The following is an 8,120-nucleotide window of genomic DNA, read 5'->3' as shown; positions in this document are numbered from 1 at the left end:
TAATGAATCGCAAATGTCAATGCATCATTTTTTTCGCAATTTAATTGCGATTCTGTAAAAATCGCAAATTTTACCGAATCGCAGTAAAATTGCGAATTCTTAATTGCGATTTCGCATTTTGCGGTATCGCAAATTGCGAAATTACACACATGATGAATCTCATTGATTCAACTGCCTGAAAGCCAGTACAGCAATTAGGCACAGCTGCTCCATTTTTTGAAGGTGAGGTTTGGCAGTTTGCTTAGTGAGCTTTCCCAGGAGGTTGCTGCTGCAGTGTGTGCCTGACAAATCTTTTGAAAAATGAAAAATGAGAATCCTGTTGAAGAGGGGCCAGCCAGGAAAAAGAAAATTAAGTTTTCTGATCAAGAGTTGGAAATTCTTATTGAGGAGGTGACTGCAAGACAGGAACAGCTTTTTGGTAAGCTGTCTCCGACGGTTCCTGAGGCTGTTAAAAGAAACCTACGGATTGCCATACAAGCAAAGGTGAACGCAGTAGGAGTGGCACATCGCGACATAAACAATTTACAAAAAAGATGGTATGACCTGCGCAGTCGTGCAAAAGAGAAGCTAGCAAACAGGATTAAATCATCAAAGGAAACTGGAGGTGGAACACCCAGGGATAGACCCAACACCCCCCTGGAAGATCTGGTGGAAGGCACACTGTTGAATGAGGCTGTAATTGGAGTGATAGACATTGATACTTCTGAGATTCCAACTCCTTCTGAAGGTAATTGAATTGTATATGCTTTTGATTGTCTGAATGGAGCCTAGAAATTTCAAGAGTGTTGTGAAAGTAGTTGAATTAACAGCATTGTAATTCTGTTGTGTATGATATGTTATCTGTGTGTTACCAGCAACAGTTATTTAATGTTAGCAAAATGAAAGCAGTGCATTATGGGAGTTGTAGTTTTGAAGAGTCCATCATGCACACAAACAATAATTTGTAATTGAAACTTTATTACTATGAAGAACTATTATGAATGAGACTGGGATCATGTGATTGTGTAGAATTTCACTTTTTATTAATTATTTTAATGAAAGTGCAAACTTTAAGTAACATCATGTTTGCATTTTTTAAACCATAGAAGCACTGCAAGAAATAATTGAGCGGGATTTGAGGGATTTCAACAACCAAGAAGTTCAAGAAACACAATTGGGAAATGCCCCTAGCACATCAACATCCAATTTACAAACGGGAAAGACAGAGAGTGCGACAACTGCTGCAAACTGATTCTGAAACAGAGCAGAATGACAATGTAGCTGAAAGGCAACCTCAAAGCACTCCAACAGTCACAAATAGAAGGCTGAGTAGGCAAAGGAGACTTCAGCAGTTTTCTTTGCGCCGAGGTAATGTGAGCGAAAGTGGTCATTTTGGAGAGGGTTCCATCACTGGCAATCTTGTGGAAGACAAAATCCTAAAGGTACAGCGCCTGTAAGGCAAAGACATTAGAATATTTAAAGGAAAACTGGGACATATCAGCAAACAAATGGGTTCTTTATCTACCTGTATGAATAAAATGATAAATGTAATGAAGACAGGCCATGAAACATCTTCATTGAAGCTTGACCGCATTGCCAATTCTTTGGAGACCATGTGCACATTGATGCAAAAACAGCAAAATATAAGTGGCAAAAGGCAGGTACGACTACTGACCAACAAGCAGGCTCATAACAGGCAAATGACTCGCCTTTCCAATTGTACATGTGGCCTCTGCAAACAGAACCTTTCAACCCAGGTACTCTTGATGAAAACATTTGAACATATTCAAAAGGGAATGGGGACTACCTATGATCCATCAGGAATTGCACAGTCTAATGCATCCCCAGAAGAGCAACTACCAATGGGGAAGAGTGGTGCCGGCAGTGCTGTGAGTGGCACACTAGAGCATTGCTTAAGTGGCACACGGCGTAGTAATAGAAAGCTGAATGATGCAAGTTATATGGCCATGCACAGTGGAAAAAATGGAGGGAAGGCATTAGGAGTGCGTGGCCATAAGAAATGACATTATGTCTGTGATGCCTCTTGATTGGTATTAATAATGTCAAAGTTGTCAATGGTTCAATAATTATCATTTGAACATTTCTGATTTAAAGTACAGTATTAAGTTTGTGATACAGTCAAAGTCCATGAAGTAAATGCATTTCTGTTTCACTTTGAATTAAAATTTACATTGATTACAAAACCAAAAAAATCAGAGTATGCTTCCTACCTCATTCAGAAGTAATGCTGTGTGATCTCTGCTCTTCTCCTTCTACCCTCTGCTGCCTCTGGTCCATGTGCTCTTGCTTGTGGTTGAGGAGGCTGATTGTCATTTTGAGGTAAAACATCTTCTTCATCAAGTTCTATGCCTCTCTCAGTTGCTCTATTGTGCAGCATTGCACATGCTGCTACTATTTTGCAGCAAATGTCTGGTTGATTTTGCAATGCTCCACCAGTTTTATGAAGTATTCTAAAGCGTGATTTCATCACACCAAAGGTCCTCTCTATCAGATTACTGGTTGTTATGTGAGCCTGGTTGTAGTGCTGCTCTTTCCTGGAAGTTGGATTTAGGTATGGTGTTAAGATATAAGACCTTACTGCATAGGCACTATCTCCTGTAATAGAAAACAATGTAATTTGAAAATTGCACAGAAGAAATTTGTGAAGATGAAGGGAAAGTGTGTTTAGAAGAAAAATAAATTTACCAAGAAGGTATCCATCACCAAATTGACCTGCAAGCAGTCTAGCATGAATGGCACTGTGTCTATAAATGTAGGAGTCATGGCCACTTCCAGGGTAACTTGCAACTATGTCTGTGATGATGGTTTTGGAATTACAAATTGCTTGAATGTTAAGGGAATGGAAGCATTTTCTGTTGCGAAAAATATACTCATTTTCAGAGGGTGGGCAAATGGGAACATGTGTGCCATCTACACAGCCAATGACATGTGGAAATTGAGCCATGTTGTAGAAATCTAGTTTGGTTTTCATCAACTCCTGTTGTGTGCTAGGAAATTTAATATGATACCTTATTCTTTGTAACATGCCATTTAGAAAGGCATTAAAAAATCTGGAAAGTGAACTCTGGGAGACACCACCAGCAATGGCTATTACACCCTGAAATGACCCAGAAGCAAGGAGGTGCAGTGAACACAATACCTGCACATGGGTTGGTATGGCTTGTGTCCTGCGTGTTTGCCTCTGCAAAATTGGGTCCAATTCTTGAATTAAATCTAATATTAAAGAAGCATTCAGCCTATACTTAGCAAATATCTCTGATTCAGTCTGCCCTAGTAAGGTTATGCGCACTCTAAAGATGCTCTCTTGTATGAGCCTTCTCCTCCATCCTGCAGCTACTCTCAAACTCTGCCTGCAAGCCAAAAAGAAAAGTGCTCCCATTCTGAAAGGCAAATTCAAGGTCTATGAGGACCTTATATGCAGCACTGATGATTGACAGCTGTAGTGCAAGAAGTTAGTTAAATTAGCACCAGGTTCAACTTCTTCTAATTTTAAGAATTCCAATTTGCGATGTCTTAAAAATTTGCAAATTGCGATGTTTCATGCATTGCATTTTTTCGCAAATTAAATTCGATTCGCAAACTTAGCGATTTTTTAAAGAAATCGCAAATATTTTTGCGATTCCTAAAAATGCGAAAACACATTAATAATTGATGCATCCCAAAACCATGAATTGCATTCGCAAACGGCCGAATTATGCGATTCGCACCGTTTGCTAATGCAATTATGAATGATGCATCTAGGCGCTATTCACTAAGATATACTTAATAAGTCAGTTATACAATCAATTTTACAAAAAAAACATCCATTTAGAGACTTATTTACCCATTCAATCATCCATCGACCTTTAGATATACATATATAAAAAATATGTATTTATTTTTCAGAAAGAGACACATTCACTGGATGATGTCATCAGGGATGTCATTTGAGATGTCATCAGTGATGTCATGAGTGATGTCACTGACCATGTCATGAGTGATGTAATATGTGACATCATCAACAGTGCATTGCGGGCGCGCAAGTTATAGTTAGCTGAACTAACTATAACAGGGGAATTTCAAAGGTTTTGTATGAGTAGAATGACCAGCTAACTCTAACTGATGTGAAACCTATGGTTTTTTCAGTGAATTTCAAAGGTTTTTAAAATGCTAATTCCTAACTATAACGTGTGTAAAACCTATGTTTTTTTCAGTGAATTTATATATTATATATATATATATATATATATATATATATATATATATATATATATATATATACTATATATATATATATGTACATACATATATATATATGCATATATAGATATACATATATACATATATTACCTACTGGTGGTCGCCAGTAGGTAGATATAGTTAGGACCTATCATGCATAGGAAATCCGCAATTTTCTATTTGGAATAACTTTGGCGCCGATTGATGAATCTTCTTGAAGTTTTAAAAAATTTGGGCCAACTAAGTTCCGCTCCTTCCCTGAAAGTTTGGGGGTGATTGGTCAAGCAGGGGCCGAGAAAAAAGGGGGGTCTCAAAACGTGTTTTCCCAATGCAATGTCCCATAGTACCTTTAGCCACGGCTACAGCCCAAACGGCTGAACGGAATTACACCAAATTTGGCAAAGAGTTAGTCCTTGATTCAGCCTTTTGCTTATTTGGTGTAAATCCATTCAGAAGTTCCTGAGAAAATGACAGTTGAAGTCATTTATATATCTATGGGTGCGGTGGATCCGCGGACCTATCCGTGTACCCTAAGTGCAGCCTGCAGGCACCCTGCAGTGCACAAGCTGCATGTCAATTGGCTGTCAACAGTCAAAATCAGGAAGTGTTGGCAGCCTTCTTGTGCCTCGGTAGAATCGAGGCACAAAGAAAAGATTTATCGAAACACAAAAAGGGGACAGGGTAGAAACACCCTGAACCCTTAGGCCTGCTCAGGGGGTTCCACAAGGACCCCCAGGGCCAAAAAAAGCATTTTAAAAAATAGCAATATTCGCGCACCCAGCGCGAATTTCGGCCAAAATAAAAAAAAACGAAGCGTGGGCCAAATCCCGGGGGCAATGTTTTAATTGTTATGGGGGTCCAAAGGGGCTCCCAACCCCAAGGACCGCCACCCCCTGGGCTTATTCAATTTGGGTGGGGGGCTCTCCGGCCCCCCAGCCCCCCAGCCCCGGGAACCACCAAACCCTGGTGCTTATTCAATTTGGGTAGGGGGGCTCTCAGGCCTCCCAGCCCCGGGGACTGCCACCCCCTGGGGCTACAAAAAATTGGGTGTGGGGGGCTCTGAGGCCCCCCAGCCCTGGGGACCGTCACCCTCCTGGAGCCATCCATGGCCCTGGGAACAGCCACCCACCAGGGCTGGCGCCTGCAGTGTCCTGTGCTGCCCACCCCCGGGACACTGCTGTTTGCAATGGGCAGGGCAGGAGCCTTGCGGCTCCCACCCTGTCATTGCAAACTGCTTTGCAATGCAACACAGCTCCCTGGCGCATACTGGAGGTACCTGGTGGGCTAGTTGGCCGCCAGGGGACTGCAGGATAGAAGAGGAATTAATTCCCCAACTTAAAACGTGCCACAGGGCATGTTTGCACACATGTCACCGCAGACCCCACCCCCTTCCTTCACCATTGTACAAATTTTCCTCTAAAATCAGCCAAACTACGAATTCCGATTTACTCACCTGTTATCAGGAGAGAACCCAGTGCAGCATCTTTTAGCCCAGCACTGACCCTGAAAAGTAATTCTAAGGGTACTTACCAGTAACTTGTGTTTCCTTCCACAGCAATCCAGTGTGTGGTTTTTAATAAAAAAGTTTCTAAGAGTCGATTTTTGAAACGTACAAATATTCCTCTAAAATCAGCCGAACTACGAATTTCGATTTACTCACCTGTTATCAGGAGAGAACCCAGTGCTGTATTTTTAGCCCAGCACCGACCCTGAAATGTAATTCTAACTATACTTACCAGTAACTTGAATTTCCTTCCATAGGCTAACATTGACTGGTTTCACTTGCAAATTCTTTTAAGTGTGGAGTTTTTGAACTTTAAAATATTCACCAAAAATCAGCCGAACAACGAATTCCGATTTACTCACCTGTTATCAGGAGAGATCTCAGTGCTGCATCTTTAAGCCCAGTACTGATCCTGAAAAGTAATTCTAACCATACTTACCAGTAACTTGAATTTCCTTCCATAGGCTAACATTGACTGGTTTCACTTGGAAATTCTTTTAAGTGTGGAGTTTTGGAACTTTTAAATATTCACCTAAAATCATCCGAAGAACGAATTCCGATTTACTATCCTGTTATCGGGAGAGAACTCAGTGCTGCATCTTTTAGCCCAGCACTGACCCTGAAAAGTAAATCTAACCATACTTACCAGTAACTTCTATTTCCTTCCATAGGAATCCAATGTCTGGTTTTCATCAGAAAAGTTTCAGTGTCTATTTTCATAAAATAAAAATATTCCTTAAAAATCATATGTATGACTTAAACGCATTCTTTCAACTGTTTACAAGAGATGCACCTGTGCTGGATCCAGGATCCATCACTGAGTAAGAAAAAGTAACGATAACACTACTTACTTGCTAAGTGAATTTCCTCCCATAGGATAACATTGGTGATTCTATGTACAAAAGTTTGTCAACTTTTAAAATACAATAATATTCCTTAAAAATCACTACTGTGACCAAAACGCTTTTACTCAACTGTTTACAGGAGATGTCCCAGGACTGAATCTAGGATCCAGTCCTGTGGTTAGAAAAGTAATCCATAAAGTAACTAATTGCATTTAACTTGAAATTCCCATTCAGTTCAATGTTGTATTGTGTTTTAAATTGTGTTGCCCATTGTAACAACTGTGACTACTGTACTTAAAACTCTATTGCCTATTTGCAAAGTATTTAAACTAAAGTAATTCATTCTGAGAAAGTATATTTTGTAATGTGATGTATAATGTAATTATAATGTAATTAAAAAAATTAAATATCTAAAAATAAATAGTTTAAAAAAAATTTGTAAATCAGTATCAAAAAATAAATATAAGAATTAATACATTTAAAGATTGTCATTTACAAAACCTTTGACATTCACTGAAAAAACCCTAGGTTTCAGCCATGTTATAGTTAGGAATTAGCATTTAAAAAACCTTTGAAATTCACAGAAAAAACCATAGGTTTCAGGCCTGATATAGTTAGGAATTAGCATTTAAAAAACTTTTGAAATTTACTGAAAAAAACATAGGTATCAGGCTTGATATAGTTAGGAATTAGCATTTAAAAAACCTTTGAAATTCACTGAAAAAACCATGGGTTTCAGGTCTGATATAGTGAGGAATTTGCATTTACAAAACCTTAGAAATTTACTGAAAAAAAACATATGTTTTAGGGGTGTTATAGTTAGCTGGAAATTTCACTCATACAAAACCATTGAAATTCCTCCGATATAGTTAGTTGTACTAACTACATCTCGCGCGCCCGCAATCTACTGCTGATGATGTCACATATTACATCATTCATGACATGGTCAGTGACATCACTGATGACATCTCAAATGACATCAATGATGACATCACTGATGACATCATCCACTTGAGAATCAGATACACCTCATCATACACTAGTATAACCTTTCATCACTTTGTTCCATATTTGAAACCATTGACACACCAAAACAAGTTTCTAAATACCCACTCAGGGATTCCTAGATCTATACACACATCTAATCAGTTACCTACAGATTCACTCATACATGCTGTCAATGATCAATAGAACACTATCAAATATACAAGTCAAGTCAAAAGTGCTTTATTCGAGTAATTACTCATAAAAGCGACAAACAAACATATAATAAAATACAATTAAATTACAGAGTCAGCATGACTTTAAGCACAGACACATTAAAAAGGAAGTTTTTTTCCCTATTTTTTTAAAAACGGATTTCATCAAGTTTTAAACATCAAGGTGCAAAGTTCATATTATAAAAACATACATGATTAAAAATTAATTTGAATAAGATTTCGTCAGAAAGACACCAGGCATGGGAACAGGGAATAGATAAACTAGCAGTCCCTGAACAACTAGGCAGAGAGTAGTCACTCTACTAGCAATCTCTGCCTAATTACCCACGCCCA

The 8,120-nt window shown here is 38.9% G+C and overlaps 1 pseudogene; it reads left to right on the top strand.

The window, feature by feature from the left end:
- Positions 1 to 300: 300 nt before the first annotated feature.
- On the top strand, positions 301 to 2,003 carry LOC147690255 (uncharacterized; annotated as a pseudogene).
- Positions 2,004 to 8,120: the final 6,117 nt, after the last annotated feature.

This window comes from Lissotriton vulgaris, chromosome 9 (assembly GCF_964263255.1).
Source record: "Lissotriton vulgaris chromosome 9, aLisVul1.2, whole genome shotgun sequence".
Classification (NCBI taxonomy): Eukaryota; Metazoa; Chordata; class Amphibia; order Caudata; family Salamandridae; genus Lissotriton; species Lissotriton vulgaris.
This window is presented reverse-complemented; position numbering and strand designations above follow the sequence as displayed.